This window comes from Leptonychotes weddellii, chromosome X (genome assembly GCF_054177405.1).
Source record: "Leptonychotes weddellii isolate Sample4059 chromosome X, ASM5417740v2, whole genome shotgun sequence".
NCBI lineage: Eukaryota > Metazoa > Chordata > Mammalia > Carnivora > Phocidae > Leptonychotes > Leptonychotes weddellii.
In genome coordinates this window covers 73,833,115-73,860,305 of record NC_138385.1, presented here as the reverse complement: position 1 = coordinate 73,860,305, position 27,191 = coordinate 73,833,115, and the positions used below count along the sequence as shown (strand labels likewise).

The 27,191-nt window shown below is 41.6% G+C and overlaps 1 long non-coding RNA gene across 1 annotated transcript in view; it reads right to left on the bottom strand.

Annotated features, from left to right (window-relative positions):
- The window catches only part of LOC145717973 (uncharacterized), a 52,915-nt gene extending 26,692 nt beyond the window's left edge, over positions 1–26,223 (bottom strand). The window contains exons 1-2 of the long non-coding RNA XR_014141495.1: positions 25,946–26,223; positions 25,791–25,849 (exon numbers count right to left, since the gene is read on the bottom strand). This is a non-coding gene — a long non-coding RNA (uncharacterized LOC145717973). The remainder of the gene's footprint in view (positions 1–25,790; positions 25,850–25,945) is intronic.
- Between the last annotated feature and the right edge of the window lie 968 nt (positions 26,224–27,191).

Here is a 27,191-nt window from a genome sequence, read left to right as displayed (position 1 = left end):
AAATTTAAGAATCTGCAAACTCATCTACGGTGACAGAAAGCAGATACCGGGGTGCCTGGGTGGCTCAGTCAGTTAAGCGTCTGCCTTTGGCTCAGGTCGTGATCCCAGGGTCCTGTGATCAAGTCCCACATCTGGCTCCCTCCTCTGAGGGGAGCCTGCTTTTCCTCTGCCTCTGCCTCTCTCTCTGTCTCTCATGAATAAATAAATAAAACATTAAAAAAAAAAAAAAGAAAGCAGATACCAGTCTGCCACTAGGTTGCTTGGGAGAGGGGTGGGAGGGGTGGGAGAGAGATGATAAAGGGGCACTAGGAAACTTTTGGGGGTGATGCATATGTTCACTGTCTTGATTGTGGTAATGGTTTCACAGGTGTAGGCATATGTCAAAACTTACAAAATTATATACTTTAAATATATGCAGCTTCTTGTATGTCAATTATACCTCAATAAAGCCTTTGAAGACTGAAAAGCAAAAACAGAAGGATCATAACTCTGACAGAGAAGGACTATAATGATACTGAACTGAGACAAGGGCTTTGGAAACCGTGTGCAATGTGAGTCGTTGTGATCTGTGCCTATATCTTGTCAATTTTGTTATGTGTTGATGATGTTTCCTCACACAGATTTTCACAAGACCCTTCTTGGTGTGTGGGGAGTGTGTCTTCAATGATTTTACCATAGATGATGGTTTTGGTTTTTTTAAGCCTAGTTTGGCATAAATCAACAGTTCTCCAACTTGTCAGAACATAACATATATTAAATCTTTCTTCCTCCCTATCCCTCTGTCTCTCAATCTTGACCCTGATTACCTTCCAGATGCTCTATGAGGATAGCTGAAAGCACACTTGGGTTCATCATTTATTCAGCATATATAACGCAGCTATTTAAAAATTTACTGCTGAGATGTATATCATCACTGAGGTTAAAATAAAACACACTAAGTACGAGTTCCATTGTTCAAAAGGCTTATCCAATAAGTCAAACCAGAGAAAGCAGGAAGTCTGGCTCTTAACTGCAGAATCAGGAAAAATATCTGTCTTGTCCAATCAAACACTGGAGGCCAAGCAAACTCCTTGGGAAAGCTTAATTTTTTTTATTACCAATTTATGAGTTTAGGAATGAAATGTTTTAGGAGCCTCATTGCTAAGCCAGAAGAATCAATATTTTTCTGTTAACAGGCAAGCTGTCACATAAACAAATCAGCTGAAAACCTTCATTTAGCAGCTCAGGAAAAATGCCTGCTCCAGAGGCGAACCGAAGCCATACCGAAAAATCTGCTGTGTTTTGATCTCTTAAGTTGGGCCAGCCAAACCCTCGCCAGCTTCTGTCCTAGTGAGTCTATGTACCTCTGTTTCACACCTCTTGAGTAGATCCTAAATCACTTTGCTAAACAATGTTGTAATTCGTTGATTCAGGAACAAAGCTCATCTTCTCTGTTGTTTGGGAAAGGGGAATCTGAGACCTTGTGTTGGTTCCATTTATCATGTCTCTTCTCCTTCTCTTGGAGTTACAAACGCAATAGATCATAAAGTCTCCTGGCAAAGCTGAGGTTATAACTTCTCAGGTTAGAAAGACCCTGAGACTAAGGTAATCATGTTTCTAGAAGCTTCTCATTCACAGAGCTATTTCAGTATCCATCTTATATTTTGTCTTTCATCCTTCTGAATTGCCAGAAAAGAGAAGTGTTTTACAAATCCTTAAGGGGAGATAAGAGTGAATGATGTTAAGATGTGAGTGGGTCTTTGACTTGTCATCAAGCTATATGCAGACCTACCCCTCTTTGAGCAAACTGAATAGTCAGTCATTGGACCAATATTCAATTCAACCAAAGCTAGGGACCAGGCATTGTGCTTAGGTGCTGAGGATAAAGGTGCACTTTTAAGGTGCAGTCCTTTCCCTGAAGAAAAATACTACATGGATGTAAAGTATTTCGCATGTGAGGTGATATATAAAATGTGATACACATACAACCGTTTAGAAAACAGCATACTACATAGCGCAAGAGATTCCTCTGTGGGTGTAATCACACGTGTGCTCATGAGTGCCTTCTAGCACGGTACTGACGAGGAGGTTGTCAGGCAGCATTTATTAAAGCTGGCTGTGTATCACCTCCATCAGTATCCCATGGAACGGGGTGCCTGGATGGCTCAGTCCGTTAAGCGTCTGCCTTTGGCTCAGGTCATGATCTCAGGGTCCTGGAATCGAGCCCTGCATCGGACTCCCTGCTCAGCGGGGAGTCTGCTTCTCCCTCTCCCTCTGCTTCTCCCCCTGCTTGTGCTCTCTCACTCTCTCTCTCAAATAAATAAATAAAATCTTAAAAAAAAAAAAAGAATCTCATGGAAGTACGTGCAAAAATAATGCAGTCTTGAGCCCCAGTCTAGTTCTAATTCATCAGAATCTCTGTGGGGTGGGGCCTGTGAATCTGACCATGAACTCGGTTCCTAGATAACTCTGTGCATGTGAAGTTTACAGAAGTGCTGCCATAGGAACAAGTTACAAGAAGGACCTCAACTTTTAAAATGTGAAGGGACAGATGGCCTTCCACGACTCCTGGGAAAGACACAGAAGTTTGTGGTGCTGGTAGTGACTCAGGGGTACTACCTCTGAAGTAGGGCTGCTATATTCCCAAAGCAGGAAAGAAGTGTTTGCAAGGGACAATGTCTGAGCAGCAGGAGAGGGGCAGGGGGGAGGAAAAGGCTCAGCACTGGGGAAAGGAGTACTTGGCTCTCACCCTGCTTCTGCTGCCCAGTGGTCTTGTGATATCAGAAGACTCACTTCTCTGATAGTCACTCACATAGTATTTTTTTAAAATCCAAAACAAGAATCAGGAAAAAGAAAAAGAAAACCCTTTTACTCCGTCAAACATAAATCAATGCCTTCCCTGCCTATCTGATTAGGTCATTGCGAGGTGCCAGTAAGATAACATCATGGCAGTGGCTTTCTTGAAAAGAATGGAGTGTTTAACAAATGTGAAGTATTCCATTTGCTCCGCCATTACTATTTCTCCTGCTGAAAGTAGCTGAAAGCCAAGTGATGTCCTTTCCATTTGGCTGGAAAGCGGGGCATCTAGCTGGCCCGCCTTTACCACCATCTGTCTTGCCAAAGACTAAGTAATTACTCCCCCTACTGTCCCTTCCACTCAGTCCTGAAGCAACCCCCGGAATGCCAAAAAGGCCACTATGGTACCATTCCTGGACCAAAGGCCATGTGAGCAGCCCACCATCTGTGTCTCCCTCAACACCAAATTCCTCTTTTAATTGAGGAAATTTGTGGGCTCAGAACCCTCAGGACTATTAGCTAGTGTTTACACTGGGCATAAGAAACCAGTCACATGTTGCCATGGCAACGAGATTTCCTGTGAAATTTCCACCCCCCCTCCCCCATCATTGGACTTTCTTAAATGGAAACATCTATGCCCCGCCACCCTTTGGTCATCACAAGAATAGAGGGGCATTGTATTAGTTATCTATGGCTGTATAACAAATTACCCCCACAATTTAGTGGCCTCAAACCATGAGCATTTATTATCTCCCAGTTTCTGTGGGTCGGGAATCTGGGAGCAGCTAGACAGGGTCCTCAGACTCAAGGTCTGTCACAAAGCCGCAATCAAGGTGTCCACTGGGACTGCAGTCTCATCTCAGGAAGGATCAGTCTCCAAGCTCACTCACATAGTTATTGGCAGGATTCAGTTTTGGGGGAACAGCCTACACTCTGGAGGGGATTACACAAAGGGCATGAATACCAGGGGCAGGACCACCGGGGACCCTTTTAGAGAAGATACACAACACATATTGTTCGTTGATGACAGGCATTTAACTCACTTTGTTTAGAAGCCTAGTAAAAACAAAAACAAAAAACAAAAACACTTCTTTCAAGATTAGTCAGTGGTTAGTCAGTCAAGGAACAATATGTGTTGTGTATCTTCTCTATGTAGGAGGTAGCTAGTCAGTTAGGTGCTCAAACAGTATAAAATATGCTTGAATCTTTTCTAAAATATTTACCCTGTATCCTCCTGTTCCAGTACATGGGGCCTTTATTTATTTCTTTGTTTTATTTACTCTATAGTCCAGAATATAGAAAGTCAAAGTTATCTGAGGACATAAGATAATCTATTCTAGGTAATCATGTTGGCAAAGTCTTCAGGGGCACATAAATATTATTTAGAGTTAACAGCAGTAATAAAGCATAGATCTGGAGAGTTTTGACTCCATAATCAAGGAGGTTTCAATTCAGATATTGACTCAACCACTTAGTAGTGGTGTGACTTTGGACAAATAAGTTCATTTCTTGGTCTCAATTTATTTACCTACATAATGAGGATCAAAAACAGTTCCTGCATCTTAGGGTTATTATAAAGATTAAGTAAGCCATGCATTTGAAAAGAGGAGCAGAGCCTAGCTATAGAGTTGGGACTCAATAAATACCATGTTATTATATGATTTATCAGGATCTCGATGTAGGGTAGGTCACTAGATCACTTCTAATTGAGGAATCTGGAATTCGGGGCTAATTCTACCATTAGCTAAAACTCTCTACACTATGCTAGAACATTTTCCTTTATTTTCCTGCTTTATACCAATAATTTGATTATGATTTAATGTCCTTTAAGAATATGTTTCACACTTTTCCCTCACACCTATCTTCTTGGGGAGGGGGGCAATCCTTATAGTTTTGACATATTCCTTAGCAAAAATCACCATTATAGTTTTATGGCAACCCATTTGCAGGTAAATATGATGTATTAGAAGAAGAATTCTTGCCTTCACCAAGCTTGAAGAGTGATTTATGTACAATGACAGGTTAAAATGAGCTAGTTTCCCACGCTGATCTAAAACAAGTATTGGGAATTTTGTCCTTCCTGGTCCCTGACTCTGCTCACTTAAAAGGTGATTTATTCTGATCTACTTCTCTATTTTTTCTGACTTTACCATTATTTTCTCATGAGCAGACAACACTCTAAGTTTTCTTAGTGCTTTTGTCCAGGCGGCAAGTCTCCAGAAATCACTGACCAAACCCCCTTGCCTTTATTCCAATGAGGCTTTGTTTCCTCCCCGCAGCAGAGTAAGTATTTACATTACATTTTGAGTTTAAATCAGCCCCAATCTTGGGATTTGGGGGACCCCACTCCCCCTCCACCACCACGTCTATGTTTCCAGCTCTATCCGGTACCAGCCAGAGTGAGCTGATGGGAATAGGGACTGCTGTTGTTCTGTGTGTTTCTGGGAACGTTGTAGCTCAACATTCATGTTTATCTGCTCCTCTGAGTTCTCGTTAGTTTGATGCCTTTGGTTCCCTGGGGCATAGGAAATAACACGTGTTTTGACTGATAGCTTGGAGTTGTAATAGATCATTGATGCTGTTCATCCTCAGCCACTTACCGCTACCCAAACCAGAGAGTTTTGTATGACAAGAAGAACATCCTGTTAAAAAACAAAAAACAAAAAACAAAACAAAACAAAACAAAAAAACCCCCTGGATACCAGCAGGTTATTCTTGTAAATATATACACTTCCAGGTATTTCTTGAAAACAACTGAACTAGGGCTTCACCCTGAAACTTGAGTACACTCCATGTTTAACATTGCTGAAGAATTGAAAGCCTGTTGGCTTCTTCTTCTCTTGTGCTGAGAGCTTCATCGTGCGTGAAACCAAAAGGGAGGCTGTGGGGCCAGGGGATGCACAATTACCAAACACGAACTGCCTGGCAGTCTCTGAGCCTGGTGCTTTACTTGGTGAGTTCATCTAATGCTCCCGCCCTTGAGAAGTCTTACTATCCCCCTACCACAGATGGGGAGCTCAAGGCCCAGAGAAGGTTCCAGAATCCTACATAGATGGTTGATCTAGGATTTAGTTTCCTTTCTGTCTGCCTTTAAAGGCTCACTCCCACTGTGTGGAACAGAAGGGCAGTGTACGGTCAACACTGTTGAGGCCCAGCTCCACATCACAGTAATAATAGCTAAAATCAATCTAAGCACTTCCTAAAGTTCCAGGCTCTGTTGTAAGGTTTCATTAATTCCACCCCCAGAACACCCTTGTGAGGCAGCGGTTATTATTACCTCCATTTTACAGATGAGAGAATTGAGTCATGGGTTGCTCAACATCATAGAGCTCTTAAGTGGCAGAGCCCAAATCTACGGGCAGACGGTATATGGCTCCACAGTCTCAAAAATGCGTTTAACCTCCCATACTCACCACCATATTTGATTATTTAATCAGGTCATTAGCAAATCCCTTTGTTTCAGTTATCAATGGCTACATAACAAACTACTACAAAACTTTGTGGACGGAAGAAATTGTTTTATTTTCTCCATGATTTTATGAGTCCAGAATTCAGGAAGGACCTCAGCTGGACCCTTTCTGAATCCAGGTGGCAGCAGTTGGGGTGAGCTATTTCCAAGGTAACTTCTTCACATACATGCTTGGTGCTTTGTTCTCTCTCTCTCTCTCAATCTCTCTCTCTCTCTTTCTTTCTCTCCTTCTTCCTCTCTCCCTTCCTCCCTCCCTCTCCATCCGCCTTCGTATGGAATCTCATCATCTGTGTGGCTTGGGCCTCTCACACTACGGTAGTTTCAGGGTGGTTACATTTCTTACCCGACAGCTGGCTTCTAAGATGCAGAAAGAAGAATTTGCCAAGCCAACTAATGATTATGCCAGAATTGGCACTGTGTCACTTTTACCATATTCTAAAGGTCAAAGCATTCACAGGGCCTACTCAGATTTAAAAGGTAGAGAAAGAGACTCCACCTGTCGCCGGGATGGTAGCAAGGTCACATTGCAGAACAGCATGTGGGGTGGGCCATTTTTGAAAAATGTAATCTGCCACACCCTCCTTCCCAGCACAATCAGTCATGGTTTAGAGACTTAAATGTCACAAACAGAATCAATCTGGTAAAGGAATTGCTGTTTACTTCAAGGTGCTGTGTCATTTATTTTAGCACTGTAATTTAAGAGAGTGTCCTTACATAATATATGAAGGCATGTCTTATGCACTGAGTCTACAACAAAGCAATCCAATGGTGGTTCTTGAAGGAATAAAATTTCATAATTTTTTTAAAAGATTTTATTTATTTATTTGACAGGGAGAGACACAGCGAGAGGGGGAACACAAGCAGGGGGAGTGGGAGAGGGAGAAGCAGGCTTTCCACTGAGCAGAGAGCCCGACGCAGGGCTCAATCCCAGGACTCTGGGATCATAACCTGAGCTGAAGGCAGATGCTTAATGACTGAACCACCCAGGTGCCCCAATTTTGTAATTTTTGATGCCCAAGAAAAGTATCCATCAAGAGAGACCCATTCTTCACCAAGATTTGAAATAACTCTCTCAATATAATATGAAATCTATTGAGGGCAGGGGCCAGAGATGTGACACAGTTTGTTTTGTGGAATAAGCATTGTACATAAGACACAGACATGGATCTTTTGTCATCTGGACTGGCCTAACACAGGGAGGTCTACTGATCATCCTGGGCACACGTCAACCATCCCAGTATGTGGAGGTGTGCTCACTCGAGGATGCTAAATGCACATTGTGCCTGAACTTGGACTGCCTTTGAAAGAGTATGGCAATTAAAAGCCGTTAAACTCAGTTCAGGAGCCAAGAGAGCAGGTCACATGACCTGGCTTCAGGGCCAACATGTTTCTCCGCCATGTGGCATTTGCAGTAATGTGCAGTATGGCCCTGAATTCAAATGGAGGTGTCTCTGTTGTGTGGAATCCATAACTGGTAATAACATTTCCGATCTTTTTTTTCAAATGCCATTTGCCAATGTTGTTAGAATTACCAAGTATTCATCAAAATAACAATGATAACTTTTCTATGAATGCAGCATGCTGCTACAATCTACACTGAATTTGCATAATTAACTGCTACCATCCCTGTTCTTTTATGTGCTCAGTAAGTATTTATCCAATATACCCATACTGTTTGCTACTGTGTGTTGTTACAAAAGAGCACAGCAAGAAAACTTGGGACCTGGCTGGTTTATCGTACTGGGTATCCATGTTCAAGCCATTGGTACTGTTAGAATTACATATCTTCAGGGATTTTGTAATAGCATTCTCAAGGCACTGTGTGAGAACTTAGGAACTCACAAAAATAAACAAATCCATTTAAGCTGGATCCAGATCTTGACCCACCTCACATTAAGGATAAAAGCGTACCTGTTCCTCTAAGCTTAAGATGAAAAATAAAGATCTTTAGCATATAATCAGACAAGGTATATTTGAACAAAACAGATTGTCCAAGCTGTCTTGGCTACGCTGATTATGCAATCACATGAGCACTTTGAAAAACAAGGCATTTAAACAGCACTTACACTCTTTCTTTAGTGTTCCATAAACTCCTTGGGTTTCTTTCTGAAGGGAAAGTATTACATGATTTGACTTTACCCAATATTATTTCACTTGTTCTTTAACAATTATAATTGGAATCATTTAAACACCCATTCATCAAAGATCAGTTTAAGGATAGGACTTTTGGTTGGACAGTTTTATTCACCCTGGACTTGGTCATTGTTCTATGAAGATAGTACATTCTTGGATTCTGACTGTAGCCAGGTGCCTTGATGAAGTCCGATCCAGGGACCAACAGAGGATGACCTTGTTGAAGAAATTAAAGAAACCCTTAAAGAAGATGGTAACACATCTTCTTTATATCCCTGTGCAAAAAGGAAATGAGACATCAGAATGCCCATGATTTCATATCACTGTAGCTGGTATATACTCTACTCAGTGTGTACCTGTTGCAGGTCAAGTTTCCAAGAACTAGGCTCTGACACAGAGATTTGCACATAGGAAGTTTATTGGGGAGTGCTTTGGGAATTATTAACTATGGGAGAATGGAAGAAGCAGGATTGGTGGAGGAAAAGTTGAATTGAGAAGCAATTACTGCAAAGATCTGGGATGGCCCTGAAGCATTGTCTCAAGCTGGGTCACACGGGGCAGGTCTTTCTGTACCCAGATTGAGCAGTCATTGGATATAGGTTCAATATGGGAGAGGGGTATGACCTTAAATGAAGCCATTCTCTTCAGCAGAGGACAAATTCTAGAAAGGGTGAAGAGATAAAGGCTTACAGCTGCCAACACTCTCACACCCTGAAGAAATGAGTGTTTCAACCTGCAGCCTCCACTGCAGTGTTTGGAATATATAAAGCAAGCACTCCTGAGACAATTAAAGACATTTGGGTCTTTCCAGTTATTAACGTCTACTGAGTTTTTATTCTACAAATGGCACTCATTCCTGAGCTCTTTCATGATAATACTGAAAAAGACATTTCAGGAATGTCAAGCAGTTGTTGATTTCTCAACCTATCAGTGTGTTTTCATGAATATGTATTACTTTTTCTTACAACTCATGCTTCACCTTAGGGGGAGAAAATGCCAGATAGTTCTTGAGGCATTGATTGCTTTCTACTCAAAAACGATGTCATCTGCATAACCAAAATCCCACACAAATTGGAAAATGAAGACCTGCTATTATTTCAGGATTCTAACACTTTCTGACTGCCTCATTGTCATGTCTTCACAATTCATGATAATCCCTTTGCTATTTTTTTTCTAAAATAAGCCTCATTTATTTATTTGCTTATTTTTTCCCATTTATTAGTTATACAGTGCTTCCTATGTGCCAGGCACCGTTCCAAGTGCTTCACCAATATTAACTCATTTAATTCTCATAACAACACTATGAGTTAGGTAAAATTATTAAACTCATTTTACAGATGAGCAAATGGAGGCACAAAGGTTAAGAAACTCACACAAGTGGTTACTAGTAGAGCCAAGATTTCAACCCAGTAAGTCCAACCTCTAGAGTCCCTGCTCCTTATCCCAATGCTATGCTCCCTTGTGATATCAAATGCTGATGCCATGGGTCTTCTGAAACCCCACAATGAAGGATGATGTGAGATCTTAGATGTCAAATCTCCATTTCTCACCTCTTGGAGCTGCCAAAACAATTTATTAATCCCATGGAATCCCAGACAGTTTTGTCTCTTAAATGTGTATACTTATATGGGGTGTGCGTGTGTGTGTGTGTGTGTTGAAAGGAAAGTGCTGCTCATGGTCATAAGGGTATGAAGCAGAGAGTATAAATACAAAAGAAAGGATTTTTGTACATATGAAACTAATGTTCTTATTCTAAGAGGCAATAATCATATTATTCTGCCAAGATTGTATCCTAGATTATCATGGAAGTCTACACTGGAAGTTAGGAAGACTAGGCTGGTGGTCTAAAATTACTCCTGATGAGAAAAATGTAAGGATGGAAACCTAAAGCTGTTCCATCCAGTCCAGATTAGTCAGGAGAGCCTACCAAAGCAATCTATTTTTCCATAAGAGATTAACTAAACAACTTTGGTCAAGAATATATAACCATTTTTCCAGACCATAGTAAGATACTTTTTTTTACTATGCTCAATTCCTTTACAAAATATCTTGGAGGACTTCCAATTTTATCTTAAATGTCATTTGTGCACCAGTTACTGTGACAGATATTGCCATCTACATTCATTTCTGATGGTAGGGCCCTATTTACCTCTTTTGTGTTTTGCTTTTTGAAAAAGAGCTTCCTAAGAACTCTCACTTAGAGCAGTGCAGCCTCCTAAGACGTGGGCAAAAAGCCATTTTGCCTGAGCTTCATTGCCTTGCATGCTATTTCTCCCCTAACCCTGAGACTAGTCTTGCCATATGACTGATGAGGAAGCATCATAAAGTTTGCTTTCAGGCCTTCCATTCTGGTGAGCTGTAGATTTCAGGTACAACAGACATGGCGCAGATGCTGCTTGCCTAGACTCTAAGCTCCTTTCTATACTGCAAAACTGACAAAGTTGTTTCCTCCCCAGAGGACTGTGAGCAGAGAGGATCTAGGTGGGACATAGTCTAAATCATAGAAACATTTCTCACAGGTGGGTGTGACAACAAAAGACTGAGGATTGTTGTTTTGGATTTATTTTCTAGCCAGGCACCCCACACATTCCCCCAAGCATGTGTCGAATCACTCAGCCACATCACAAGGGCTGAAGTGGAGATATCTTGTATGTCCATACCCACTAGTGAAACATATGGCCATCAGCCAGCCAGTAAGAAGGCCAGCTTCAAAGCCTTCCCTCCTGGTTTATTAAAGTGGGATTCCTCAGACCACAAGAGAGCCATGAATACATTGTCGGAAGTCTATGAACATTCTATGAAAATTTACTGATTTTCAATATTTAGATTTTGCTAATAATTTAAATATATTAAATTAAGCATAATCCATATGATCCCATTGACCAATTAACCTGAGTCCTGTCACTGTATCTCAGTGCTTGCATGTGTGGTTAGGCTTACTATCACGCTGGTGTTAAATCATATATCACTTTACTGTCATTACCTGTATTGGGGTTCTCTAAAGAAATAGCACCAATAAGATATAGACAGATAAATAGATGATGATGATAGATAGATAGATGATGATAGATAGATAGATAGATAGACAGACAGACAGATAGATGATAGATAGATGATGATAGATAGATAGATGATAGATAGATAGATAGATAGATAGATAGATAGATAGATAGATAGATAGATGATAGATAGTTGGATTTATAATAGAAATTGGCTCATGTGATTATAGGGACTGAGAAGTCTCACAATCTGCCATCCACAAGCCAGAGAACCAGGAAAGCTAGTGGTATAATTCAGTCTGATTCCAAAAGCCTGAGAACAAAAGGCCACCAGTTAAGTCCCAATCCACTGATGGGAGAACCAGGAGCTTTGATGTCCAAAGGCAGGAGAAAATGGACGTTTCTGCTCAAGAAGAGAAAATTTTCCCTTTCTTTGAGTTTTTTTTCTGTTCGGGCCCCAGTGGATTGGATCATGCCCACCCACGTTGGAGAGGGTGGATGTTTCAGTCTACTGAATCAAATGTTAATTTCTTCCAGAAACACCCTCACAGACACACCCAGAAATAATGTTTTATCAGCTATCTGGGCACTGTTTATTCTAGTCAAGTTGACACATAAAATGAACCATCACATTACAGAATTTAAACAAAAGGAGGTAGATATAATATATAAAAGATGTCTTTAGTCTCCAGTAAAAGACAAATGACCTAACAGCCAACACGGCTGAGAGCAAAAGTTTCACAATAGTTTGCAAACGGGGAAAGTGGTGGGAAAAACTGAGTTGTCATATGGCACATGTTAGTAAAATTTTGCCGAACTCAAAAGAACCTGCCCTGTAGAAGAACCACCTAGAAACAGGCTCACCCCTGCCTCAGAGCCTTTGCACCCACTGTTCCCTCTGACTGTAACACTCGCCCAGCCCCACCCCAATAATGCCCAAATACTCACTCAAGCTTCTATCCATATGTCACCTTCTCCACAAGGCCCTTCCTACATTACAAACTGCAGTTCCCTTTTTCTCAAAGTCTTTATCTCTCCTTCACTAGATTTTTCTCCTTAGCGCTCATCATCACCTGACACACTCCACATTTCACTCATGCATTTGGGTTATCAGCTGTCTCATCCCAGTAGAATGTGAGCTTTATGAAAGCAGGGACTTTTGTTTTGTTCACTGACATACCTGCTGCCCCTAGGTGAGTGCCACTGGAAATAACAGACCCTTAATTAATGTGGATTGAATGAATAAATGCATACATGAATGAATATTTACACTGCAACTACTAGTTTAACTTTATCACATTAATGTTTGGGTTTTTTTTTTTTAATTTTATTTATTCATTTGTCAGAGAGAGAAAGAGCACAAGCAGGGGGAGCGGCAGGCAGAGGGAGAAGCAGGCTCCCCACGGAGCAGGGAGCCCGATGTGGGGCTCGATCCCAGGACCCCGGGATCATGACCTGAGCTGAAGGCAGATGCTTAACCGACTAAGCCACCCAGGGGTCCCCACATTAATGTTGTTAATTTGTATTTTGTCACTTTGTAGTTTTGCTCATTTGTAAGCCTGTTTTTGATTTATATTTGTACAATAACATACACATATGAGTGGCTTATCATAACCTTGCATTATGTCCCTACATATTTAAATAATATAATAAGAAATAGTAAAGGGAACATTTGAAGTCTTTGGAATTTTTTCTCCTTTTTAGACATTTTTACATGGTTCACACTTAAAAAATAATATTGGATAAGAAGATTGCTGGCTAATGAGTGTGTCAGGAAGGGTCCTGTTTGCTGGGGCACTCTGTGATTCAATCTTTGTGCTTGATTTTTCAAATTCCCCTTCTCTGGGGCGCCTGGGTGGCTCAGTTGGTTAAGCAACTGCTTTCGGCTCAGGTCATGATCCTGGAGTCCCGGGATCGAGTCCCGCATCGGGCTCCCTGCTCCACAGGGAGTCTGCTTCTCCCTCTGCCTCTCCCCGCTCCCACCCGCCTCATGGCTTGTGCTCTCTCACTCACTCTCTCTCTCTCGCAAATAAATAAATAAAATCTTTAAAAAAAAAAAATACCCCTTCTCCCCTTGCACCCAGCCTTGGGTAGCAAGAATCATGTGGAACCAACAATAGGGTGTCAGTTGTTAAGTAGTAGTTTTTACAAAAAAAAGTAAAGCACTATTACCGAAGCCAGCCCCTGCCTTGCCCATTAGTGTTACTCAAAAATTGCAACAGCTTTAAGAATCCATCTTTAAAATAAGGTCTCATTTCTCTGAAATTGTAGCTATTGTAAAACACATTCAGAGGTTTATATGGTAGTGTATATTTTCCCCCTTAAGCTGATGGGTGTAACTATTAGGCAGTTGTTGAATGTACTGAAAAATCAATTGTTCTGGGGAAGATTTCCCCACCAATTGTTCTATCCCAAAGTGTTTTGATGGTGTTAGCTCAGTGCTTCAGATGTGTGCTAAGCTCTTTTTTTTTTTTTTTTTTGAGCTATTTGATTGTTCTAGAAGGCCCAGGACAGTGCTTTCAAATATAAAAGGAATTCCATAATTTTGAAGATATTTTATAAACAGGCTCTTCCAGCCTCAGTCTCAGAGGTAGGAATAAGACACTGTATTCTGGGGTTTAGAACGCTCCACCTCAGTCCACTCCCTTAGCCCCACATCAACTGTGGAGACCATATGCAGTAATTCTTAAATCCTTCATTTAGCCACAAAACAACAACTATTTTGCAGCTTCAGCTTCAGAACTGTGTCTAGGAAATCTAGCCATCACAAAATGGCAGAGAAAAGAGGACGCTTCAGCCTATATGTGGAAAGCATGGATTACAGATGAGCAAACTCCCCTTTCTCTTTCTCCTTCTGAACACACAAAATGCCTATCGTTACTGGATTCTATGACTAAAGAAAGCTGGAATAAAGCAATATATTCCCTTGTGATCCTGACCACCAGACACATTTTTCTGAGACCAGTGATTTACTCTTTAATGTATGCATTATCTTACTACTGCCTCAAATGCAGAAAAGATCATTGTAAATATCGTACCATCTTCTCTCAGGGCTATGAGGTCGGATCCCATGTGTCCTGTGGGAGGCTTCCATCTTCTCTCCCTTCATAGGTAACAAACATAGAGTTTACTTTCACTACTGCACTTCCCTTTCGTCAGTGTCTCACAGAGGGTGTGGGCTTTGAGAAATCTTTGTCTTCTTCACTTAACCCCCAACCCAGCTACACATTATCATAACCATACAATTCCTTAAAGCAAAAAGACACAGGCCACTCAAAACCATCTGGGGAAGTCTTACTATGTGCAAAGCTTTGTGCAAACATGTTTCTTCTTCAGTGTCTTATGGGCTCTGGTTCTAACACATGACTCACATTCGCATTGAACATTCTTGTCATTGAGCATTTCCAATTGCAATCTCCTAAAAATATCTTTGAACTTGGCAGTAAGATTTCAAGACCCTTCCTGTTGCCCAAAAGGATCGCCAAGTCTGCACCTGATCTCCAGCCTGCTCTATTCTCCAGAGCCTTTTAATTTTACATTGATACTTCCTAACTCTCACCAGAGGCTCATCTTGTCCCCTAACCAACCTTCTTAGCCATGCTTCCTCTTGGATGTTATAGTAGTTATCTATTGCTGTATAACAATATTACTACAAATTTAGCAGCATAAAACAACACACACTTATTATTTTAGTTTCTATAGGTCAGAAATCCAGTGTGGCTTAGGTGGGTCCTATTCATCAGGGTCACTCCTGAGTCCTGACTGTTGGCTAAGGCTGGAGTCTCATCTGAGGCTCAGTTGGGGAAGGATCTGCTTCTAAGTGCATGGGCTTGCAACAGGATTCTGTTCCTTGGGGGCAGTTAGCCAGAGGCCACTTTTGTTTCCTTGCTACGTGGACCTCTCTGACATGGTGGCTTACTTCATCAAAACCAGGAAGGGGGCGCCTGGGTGGCTCAGTTGATTAAGCGACTGCCTTCGGCTCAGGTCATGATCCCGGAGTCCCGGGATCGAGTCCCACATCGGGCTCCCTGCTCTGCGGGGAGTCTGCTTCTCCCTCTAACCCTACCCCCTCTTGCGCTCTCTCTCTCACTCTCTCTCTCTCTCTAATAAATAAATTTTAAAAAAATCTTAAAAAAAAAAAAACAGGAAGGGAGAGAATCTACTAGGATGACAGAAGTCACAATCACATGTGGCCTAATCATGGGAGTGACATCCCATCAATTACTCTATTAGTTGGAAGAAAGTCACAGGTCTCTCCCACACTAGAGTGGAGGGAAAGCACACAAAAATGTGACTATCAGGAGGCAAGGAAAACTGGGTACCATCCTAGAGTCTATCCACCACAAATGCTCCACAACCAAAAATGATCTCTAAAACTCTACTAATAGAAATGAAAAGTTAGCACATTAGCCAAATCAGTCCAGTTGTAGGAAATACCGTCAATATCTGTTTCATATTCCCCTAGGATTAAGCAATCTCAGTGCACTCTGGCTTGACTTCCAACTGCGGGCATCTGTTTCTCTGTCTTTGAAACCTTCTCTCAAGTCAGGAGAGAAGCCCTGCTCTGTCCAGAGGATACATTTTTCTTTCTTCCATCTTGGTGGACTGTTCTGAGATGCAATAGTCCATACAGCCCTTCTGAAGATGCCTCATAAGACCAAGCAATCGCCTCCACTTTTTACGAAGCTGGCTAGCTTGAAAAAATAGCCTCTACTACCTTTCTCCTGCCTTCTCTACTTCAGTACCCTCTTTCCCCTCACTCCTGCTTTCTTGGATTTGCTCTCTCCGATAAAGTTGGGCATATGAACCTTTTGCCTAAAACTGTTTCCTGGGTAACCCAGGCTAAGACCTATAAAAGAATATATTTAGAATTTGACATGGACCCAGTGTAAGGTTAGGATAGTGGTGCATTCAGAGGAACGAGGACATATTCCTCCTGTCATCTCATTCCCAAACCTACAGCACTTTTAAAATATACTTCTTCCCCACCCCCAGGTACCTATTGGGCTTAAACTCTGCCCTGAGGTTACCCCAAAGTATTAACACTTCTGTCCCTCTCAGTCCCATTTTCCCATAACCAAGATAGAATGCATGTCCTTCTTCCTGAGGCCCCTGTTCCAGTGCTGGGGAGCATGTTTTTTATATATGATACTCTTTTTACTTACCCTGAGGGTATTCCTGTTGATCTTTCAGGGTCATGGTTCACCTTGTGAGCTATAAAACCACCAAGGGAGAAAGAGTAGTTCTAGCTAAGATACAATTTTAAGAAGACACACAAAACAAAATGGGGGGAAAAAAAGGGCCCTCAGGCTGCTCTACACTTCTAAAGTAAAGCTCCAAAAAATAAAATAAGGAGGCCACACACAAGGAAGCGGGCAAACTTTGTTTTGCTGAGAGGACTCTTTTCCTTGGGTTAATTCCAAGAGGGAACAGGCGCTGAGTGAGTCACAGAATAAGTAGGGCAGAGTTTGCCTTTCAGGGAATGTGATAGTGTAGGCGTACCCGTAGCCCCTTGAGGACGCTCAGCAGGCACGACTTCCCAAATCCCAGACTATGTCAGGCAGAAGCCTACCATGCAGAACTTACACATCCATGCAAACTCGCTCTGGTTCTGTTCCCATGCCTACCACAAACTGAGTTTTCAGAGTGAGCTCATCTCTCTGTTTGATCTGCCTTCTTAGTGAAAAGATGGGCAAAGCAGAGTTGAGTCTGTTGAGGGTTGATAAGGGATACCCCCCAACCTGGAGCTGGGCCAAGCTGTGGGAAAGACAAAGTGGAAGTCTGGCCAATGTGTGCTGAGAGTTGCTCAGTGGGATGTCCTAGCAAAGCATTCCAAGGGGGGTCCTGAGAACAGCGTACAGGGCCAAGGGTGGGATGCGCAAGAGAAGGAATTCTAGAAAGAAAAAATTCTGATGGTCAAGGGAAAGTGACCCTGTATAGTACCAGGTTCAGAAGACTGCTGTCCGTGACTGGGTATTTGTGGAACTGGGCAGTCCCATGTTCCAGAGGCAGCAGAGACACTGTTCTAAAGTCAATCAATACATCATAGATTTCAGTGTGGGAGATAGACTCAAATCCAATAACTCATGATTTAGTAGTTATTTTTGTGGCAGTTGTTTTCCCCTAGAAGCAAACTCTTTCTTCAAATGCAAACTGACAGGGAAGTATAAAAAAATATAGCAGATAAGAGAGAAGCTGCTCTAGTTGAAAATGAGGTAGTAAAGATGGATGGGCTAGGTGTTTCCCCACCTCCTCCAAAATTGGAGCCTGTGTCCCTTCTATGCCACTTCTAGTGCTCCATGGGCTATCTTTTGAAATAAAAACTCTATGCTACCTGAGGGCAGAAAAGTAAGGAGACTGGGGTAGAGCACTGAGGGTGGCAGAGAGGAAGGACTTGGAGCAGACAGTGCCCACTCTTCCTACCACTGAGAAGTTTATGAGTCAAATATTCTAGAGTGTGATTAGTACCTCCACAATGCCCATGGAGAACATGCATGAGTGTTCAGAGCTCTAGTCATGGTTTAGAAAACACTGAGAGTCTTGAACACTCTTCCTCATTACCTTTCCATGTGTGTGTGTATGTGTGTGCTCCAGTGTACCATAAAATAAAGACCTCTTTCTTGCTTTTTATCCTCCAGATAAATTACCCAGTACTTCTTCTTAGTAAAACAAGACTTTCAGAATCATGACCTTTGATCAATGCATGATCTTAGAATTTCTTCTGCATCATCAAAGACTAAATTACATTCAAAGTGGCTTTAGTGTTAAATTTATTTCATTATACATCACTTCTTTGAAAAGCCATCAACGTCTATGAGGTATAGTTACTCAGAATCTCTTCCTATCTAGTGGATATTCAGTTTCTAATATTTTAGATAAAAGAAAATATCTAACCCTTGTTAGAACACTATTATTTCACAGCTCCCCCACCCCAAAACACCCTCAAATTTTCTGCCCTCTTAGCCTTCTCTACCACACTTGGTAAAATTTACATCATATTTTATTTTGCTTTCTTACTTTGACCATGTTCTTTTTGATCAGTTTTTCCCCCTTTGGGCTTTTTAATTGCCTGTGTTTTTTCCCCTGTTAATAAATACAGCATATGCTTTCACCTAATCACTAAGACTACCCACTTCAAAATCATACACTTTTTAAAATGAATCCATATGCTTAAAGACATTTTTATAGAGACTTCATACGCCTGTGTTTAATACTGACCTGTTGCCTTAGAAGCTTGCTGTATAATTGTCATCCTGGAATTTCTTTTTATTGCACTGTTTCTTGGCTCTCAAGTCTTCCTTGTTTTTCTCATTCTTGGATTCCTTCTGTTTTTGGTTTTGCTGAACCACACTCTCAAGTAACTTTATTTTTTTTTCCATAAGTGTGTATAGATATTAAACTTCCTCAATCCTTGCCTGTCCAAAATGTCTTTATTTGGCTTCTTGACCTTCTTAAAAGTTTTCCTGGATATAAAATACTGCGTTGAAAAAATGTTCCTTCAGAACTTTGAGACACTGCCCCATTGTCTTCTAGGATGTGGTGTTTGTAATGTCATGTATCATTATGGTTTCTTTTTCTATTTCCCACTGACCTCCAGAAGCTTTTAGAGTCATGCTTTTATCACTATTATTATGAAATTTTAATTTTGTGTCTCATTGTGGGTTTTTCTGTACTTATTTTGCTGGACATTTATTGAACTCTTTAAAGTTGAAGATAGGATTTTATTAAAACTGAGAAGTTTTCTTCTATTATTTCTTTGGTTATTTCCTTCCCTCCATTTTCTTGCTCCATCTTCCTGGAACTCTGATTAGGGATAATAATATATCCCTAATAAATAAATAAATAAAGGGTAAATAAATATTCAACTTCCTATATGTGATCTTCTGTATCTCTTAATTTTCTTTTTATTTTCTCTTTTCTCAAATGTATTTACTAAATGATATTTTTAATTTTCAAGAATGTTTCTTTTTCTTTGCATACTCCCTTTTGTAACACCTTATTCTTATTTTATGCATACCATATTTTCTCAAATCTCCCTGAGGATTTTAAATAGATTTCTCCTTAACTTATCTTATATTCCTTGAGTTCTCTCTTTTTCCTCTGGGGTCTTTTAAAAATTATTACATTAGGTTCTTCTATTGTGAGTCATTTGTTTCTTCAAATGCCATGTAATCTTAAGTTGTACATTTGAACTTAGAAATAAGGGAACATTTATCCAAAGGATACAAAATGCTGATTCAAAGAAGCACATGCACCCCAGTTTATAACAGCATTAGCAACAATAGCCAAATTATGGAAAGAGCCCAAATATCCATCGACTGATGAATGGATACAAGATGTAATATGCACACACACACACATACACAATGGAATATTATTGGGCAATCAAAAAGAATGAAATCTTGCCATTTGTAACAACATGGATGGAACTAGAATGTATTAGGCTAAGCAAAATAAGTCAGTCAGAGAAAGAAAATATCATATGATTTCATTCATATGTGGAATTTAAGAAACAAAACAGATGAACATAGAGGAAAAGAAGGAAGAACAAAATAAGATAAAAACAGAGGGGGAGGCAAACCATAAGAGACTCTTTTTTTTTTTTTTTTAAAGATTTTATTTATTTATTTGACAGAGAGATAGCGAGAGCAGGAACACAAGCAGGGGGAGTGGGAGAGGGAGAAGCAGGCCTCCCGCCGAGCAGGGAGCCCGATGTGGGACTCGATCCCAGGACCCTGGGATTATGACCTGAGCTGAAGGCAGACGCTTAACGACTGAGCCACCCAGGCGCCCCAAGAGACTCTTAAATATAGAGAACACACTGAGGGTTGTTGGAGGGGAGGTGGGTGGGAGGATGGTCTAAATGGGTTATGGGCATTAAGGAGGGCACTTGTTGTGGTGATCACTGTGTGTTATATGTAAGTGATGAATCACTAAATTCTACTCCTGAAACCAATGCTACATGATATGTTAACTACCTTGAATTTATTTTTTTAAAGATGTATATATTTGTTTGAGAGAGAGGGAGAGCGCACAAGTGGGGGGAGGGGCAGACAGAGAGGGAGAGAATCCTTAGGCAGACTCCCTGCTGAGGGGGGAGCCCGACTCAGGACTTGATCCCAGGACCCTGAGATCATGTCCTGAGACAAAATCAAGAGTCAGATGCTTAACCAAAACCGACTGAGCCACCCAGGTGCCCCTAACTTGAATTTAAATTTTTTAAAGAAAGAAAGAAATATGGGAACAGGTTCATTTTTTGAAAGTAGTTGATATTAATTTCCCTCTGGAGCTGTGTAGATCTTTCTCCACCTGAAAGGGGAGGCATATCATTCATGAGGGAGCTTTATTTTAGGGGGTGAAGTGACAGAAATAAGGGAGGCAGCTTGGATATCTCCCTTGAAATCAAAACAAAGAAGCCTTTACTATAGGGCACCCAGGAACCACAATAGGACTCCAGACCTTTCAATTTCTTTATAGAGCCTTTCTCCTGTTCTAAAGTAGAGGTAGTCCCTCCACATGGGCATGCAGGGAGTGGAATACCTGTTATAGCTATTTTTGACATAGTATTTCTGTTCATCATTCTGAATTCTACCCTTCAACTCTTCATACCCGATAGCTCCTAGCTCAGAATCCCTCCACCTTCAGAGACAGTTCAATGACCTCTTCCCCTTCTGTGTTGTGAGCTGTTGCATCCACCACTATTTCATCTGTCAAAATAACCCCTTATGTTTTCAGTCTTTCAAAATTTTGTCAAAATCTCTGGTCAATCCTTGGCCTTTTATCCCCTTTTTAGTTCTATTATAGATGTATTCTCTTTTATACTTCTTTACTGTCATTTCAGTGAGGTTTGGGAAGCAAAAGTGAAGCCTGACATCCTGAAGGAAACTGAATGAATTTTAGATAAACCTCATTCTACTGAAGTCTGCTCCAGGGGAAAGAGAATTATAGAAAGGAGTCAGGCTATTTATGCTAATTTTTATGTAGTAGTTCTAGCTTTCAAATTCTGTTTCCAGAAGTTCCCTTGGCATTCTAAAAATTAAAATGCTGGTTGGCATACTCTATGACTAAATTATACATGATCCAAATTTAATAATCGTACACAAATGTTAATTGTTATTAAACTACACATACTGCACAATTAAAATCTGTATGCACATGTTTACAAAGTTGATAGTTTACAAAGTATTTACATATATCTCAGTTGAGCCTCATTACAAGCCTTTAAGGTAAGTATATCAGATTACATTGGCTGCTGCATAGTTGTGAAGACAGACTGCTTTGTTTCTAGTCTTGTTTCAGTTAACTTGCTGAAAACTATCTTCATTTTCTACAAACTACTTAACTTTTCTTAGGCCCGACTTTTTAGATTAATAATGGTAGCTCCCTCAAACGGTCATGGTAAGAAATGAGAATACCTGTAAACACTTAGAATAGGGCCTAGCACATAATAAGTGCTCAAGAAATATTAGCTATTGTTGTTGTTGTTGTTGTTGTTATTTTCTTCATAATTGCTTCTTACTCCCTTCTACAGATGACAAAACTATGTGCCGTTAGTCAAGTCACTCTTAGATTCAGTTAATAAGAAACAGATCCTGGATACAAATTCATGTGTTCTGACTCCAAATTCAAGTTATTTCTTTCACACCATATTGTTTCAACATGCTAAGAAGATTAAAGATTAAAGCTGGGAATGACCATAAAATGCTCTTTCCTCTCCTTAACCACTAGCCAAAAACGTGGTGCTATGCAAATTCTATGGATAGAAGGGGGGGAGTGATCTATTTCAAATAGACATTCAATATCCTTTATCTGTGCTTTCTCAACACAAACCTATTAAATCTTCGTCACAATGTGTTGCAGTTACTAAGTAAACATTTGCCGCAGTTAAAGGACTGAATCATTCATTTTTGCATTCCCGATGCAATATCACCAAAATTTATGTAACATTTCAAGTTCAAGGGTATTTGATTAAAGTTACTTAAACAGAGGGGCATTAGTGACAATACCAAATCTATGTAGTCAATTCCACATTCTTGGGCCCTCTGGCCAATAGTGAGACTCACTGCGTGGACTTTTTCAGAGAGTTCATGCTTCAGATCTCAGATGAGCTGAACTACCAGCACATCAATACACAGAAGGTAAATGCTTAAACAAACAAACAAAATGACTGGAGTCCCAAGGATTAAGAACTTGCCAACGCACATATAATCTACTACTAGTGGTTGCTCTTATTCCTGATCCTGAAAGGAGATTTAGGATATAAATTTTAGAATTCCTTTATTTTTGTTATTTTTCTTTAAAAATGTTTTTTTCTCCTGCTTGCATGATGCTTACACACTCCAGAAGGTTTGCACACATTCTTTCCAAAGCTTCAGAGCAGTGGAATCAAAGCCTCTCAGGGCATGGAAGTTTTATTTGTGGCAGGAAGAAAACAGATGGGATATAAACAGGTTTGGCTACCCCCAGGGATATTAATGATATTGCATGAAAATAAGTAAGTAATGCTAAATAGCATGCACATTACTTTTATTCTTCTCCATCTTACTATTTTTCAGAATCCAGTGTCACAGACAGAAGATAATTTTTAGGGCTAGAAGAAGTAGACAGAAAATTAAAATATAATTTTTTTCTTCCTTATCACGGGGCACCAGAATGGCATAGATTAGAGTCTTGGAGTTGATACACCAAAACTGTATACATAGCATTCAAACTATGATACACCTTTAGTGAATTTCGGAGTTAACATGGAGGAGCTTCCATCTCATGATGATCACTTGCATGTCTTTGTTAACAGATGGCATGACCATCCATATTTTGGGTATGTTGGATGGATTTTTAAGAATGGAGCTGATATTTCAGGGCGCCTGAGTGGCTCAGTCGTTAAGCGTCTGCCTTCGGCTCAAGTCATGTTCCCAGGGTCCTGGGATCGAGCCCTGCATCGGGCTGCCTGCTCGGTGGGGAGTCTGCTTCTCCCTCTGCCTCTGCCCCTGCCCACTGCTCGTACTCTCTCTCTCAAGCTGTCTCTCTCTCTCAAATGAATAAATAAAACCTTTTTTATTTAAATTTATTCATTTGAGAGAGAAAGACCCCCTCAATACATTGTGGATAAAAAGAGATTTGGGGGTCCCACCAGACCTGAACAATAAGCTGATTAAAACTCCAACAGAGCTGACTGGCCAAGGGCAGCCCTGGTTCTTCCCAGGTCCTATGCCAAGAGTTGGGGGCGGTGGGGGGGGATCCTGTCAAAGCAATCCCTAATGCTTAAGGCGGATGTCCCGTCCCCTTGTTTATTTCTCACTGCAAACTACCCTTCGTTACTAGCTTTGCATGCCATCCCACCAAGAAAAAGCCAGTGACCAGATATATCTCTGACACTGCAATAGCTACAGACGCGATAGATGACTCATTTCTGAGGATCAGACAGAGAGGTTGCAGTTTAACATTAGATCATTCCAAGCTCAGCATTTCTAATGCTAGAGGTCTGTCACAGGTTGGTTTCCCTAGGAAGCCGACTCAGGGAGTTATTAGAGGACTCTTGGGAGCAACACCAGTAGGAGGGAGGGGAAAGACAAGGGACTGGGCTGAAGGAGAAGTCCAGCTGTGATGGTCTCAGGGCTAAGTCTTGGCCAGCTCCGCAGGGAGCTCTGAAGTTGGAATGACCTTTCAGAGTTGTCTTGAGTTGGGTCCAAATGAACAGGCCCCTTAGAACCCTACACTGATCAGTCATTGGGTTTGGGCCACCCCAGGAAGGAAGCGTGATCTTGAGCCAAGGGTTTCTCTTCAGCTGAGGACGTCCTGGGGAAGAGGGGGCTGTTGAAGGCTGTCTGCAGAGGGCACTCTTGGCAGCTGTGATGCTAAAGGGGGTCTGGACGGGAGATCACAGCGCTCACCACGAGGTCCAGCTCCAGTGCAGCCAGGTCTCAGTTCAAGCACCCAGCCCATCCTGTGATGTGAAGAGCATGCTGGCTCCTGGGATGCGTCCTGCCTATCCGTGAGCAGCAGAGTTTGCCCTTGTTCAATGCCAGGTCTGTGATCGATCCTACAGCCCCATGGAGAGCTCCAGGACGGTGCTAACCATATCAGAAAGAATATTAAATACACGCAAGGGTGCCTGGCCCTGCTCTAAGCCCTCTTCTTGGGTGACTTCATGAAGTCCTCCCAACAACCCCATGACATGGGTAGTTTTGCATCTCATAAATGAGGAAGCTGAGGGGACAGAGCAGAAGGGACCACGAGTGCCTCTTCTGCCCTCACTCGGAGATGAGGAATTCAGGGCTACTGGGTTGTCCCGGGTACACCACTGATCTTTCTTATTTTCCTGCACTTTTTTTTTTTTAAGATTTTATTTACTTATTTGAGAGAGGGAGAGAGAGCAGAACAGAGAGAGAGCATGAGGCGGGGGCAGAGGTAGAGGGAAAAGCAGACTCCCCACTGAACAGGGAGCCCAAGGCAGGGCTCGATCCCAGGACCCCAGGAACATGACCTGAGCCAAAGGCAGACACTTAACTGACTGAGTCACCCAGGCTCCCCTTTTCTGCACTGTCTTTTTGCTCAGGTGCCCTGAGAGGAGCAAGGTACCTCCCTGCACAGCTGAAAAAGCCGGAGAAGGTGTCCGGTGCTGGTCTGCGGGGAGGTTTTCTAAGAAAAGACAGACGCTCCCTGAAGGCTTTCCTGAGTTCTAAATGCAAAAGCAGCCCCCAAATCAATTTGAAAACACATTTCAATCTGCCTTCAATTTATGTTCCCGATATACAAAAGGAGAGATCGTGTGGCTACATACGAACATCGCTTCCCTGTGGCTTCATAAGCCCTGGCCGATCTTTTGGTCTCTGCTGCTTAAGAGACATAGACACTTCACAGCGCTCACCATAGGATGCTGTGAATTGTGCAAGACTGTTGAATCCCAGATCTGTACCTCTGAAACAAATAATACATTATATGTTAAGAAAAAAAAAAGAAGATAGCAGGAGGGGAAGAATGAAGGTGGGGAATCGGAGGGGGAGATGAACCATGAGAGACGAAGGACTCTGAAAAACAAACTGAGGGTTCTAGCGGGGAGGGGGCTGGGAGGATGGGTTAGCCTGGTGATGGGTATTAAAGAGGGCATGTACTGCATGGAGCAATGGGTGTTATACACAAACAATCATGGAACACTACATCAAAAACTAATGATGTAATGTATGGTGATTAACATAACAATAAAATAATTTTAAAAAAGAGAGAGACATAGACACCTCTAAGGTGAGGGAGTTGGAACAAAGGGACTTGAAGTCCCCTCCCAGCTCTAAAAATTGTACGTTGCTATCAAAGTCCATAGTAACTAATAAAGAGACTTCAGAAGAAAAAAAAAAAAGAAACATTCTGAGACTATCAAGTGTTGTATGTTACTATAAATAACTGAATGTGGTTCTTACCTGTGGTTTGGATTCAGGAGACAGAATTAATTCCTTTCTTTCATAAACTTGGCACTGTCCTGGAAGTTTCAAAGCATTTTAAAATTAAAATGTAGACTGGCATTACATCTAAATCCCGCTTCCTGTCCTCCCATTTCGTCTCCTACTTTGCAAACCTAGTGGTGATGAAAACAGCAAGGATATCGTCAAACAGAAGGTTACGTGAAGCAGCAAGCCTTGCCTTTTGGGAGAGTCACCTTTTCACCTTGTCTTCACCTGTGTCCGTCACAGCTACTGGTGCTGGAGCTGGAGGCGACACAGGCAACAAGCTGTATTTGAGTGTGTGCGCAGCTCCTGTCTCCAAGAGGCCTTCAGTCTGCTGGGAGAAAAGAGAGCGGCTCAGATATATCTGGTGCTATTACAGAAAATGATCAGCACTCTAACAGGTGCAGAGAAAATGCATGCAAGGGAGAAAAATAATACTAGCTACCGTTGATTGGATACTTACTAGAGGCCGTGTGTTTTACTAACATCTTTTCATGTAATCATTCCAACGGCCATGAATGGAAGGTATTATTTATTATTATCCTCATTTGATTGTGAGGAAGCTCCCCTCAAGAGGGGTGACAAGCCTCGCCTCGGGTGACTCGGCTAATATATGGGAGAGCCCGGATTCAAATCTAGAGCTTTGGGACTCTAAATCCGTTCCTGTCGATTACTATATTCTTCTGCCTCCCCCAAGGCAGGCACCCACTATTCTGACTCAGGGGTTTGAGGTGTGGTTTGCACTGAATGTGGAAGATTGAGTAAAAGACGCAGTAAAAACAGGAAGACATAGGGATGCCTGGGTGGCTCAGTTGGTGAAGCATCTGCCTCCGGCTCAGGTCATGATCCCGGGGTCCTGGGATCGAGCCCCGCATCGGGCTCCCTGCTCAGCGGGGAGCCTGCTTCTCCTTCTGCCTCTGCTCCTCCCCCTGTTTGTGCACTGCACCAGTGACTGAGTGTGTGTGTGCGGGTCGGTGGGTGAGGACAGCGTCCAGGAGGGTGAGGAGGAAGGTCTAGAGAAAGAGTAGCATGGGGAGGGGACAGACTGAGTACAGCCATGATCTGAATCAGGCAACATATCATGGAAGCTCTTGAGCAAACCTGCGTACAGTCCTCCCGTTCAATGTGGTGAATTTCTGCAAAATTGGATACACATCACACACACACACACACACACACAGAGTAACAGTGAGGTCTGTCCCACAGAGTTGAGCTCAGCTAATTAAAAAGCTGTATTGTAGAGGAGCGCTTCTTTTTTTTTTTTTAATTTTTTTATTGTTATGTTAATCCCCATACATTACATCATTAGATTTAGATGTAGTGTTCCATGATTCATTGTTTGTGCAGAACACCCAGTGCTCCATGCAGAACGTGCCC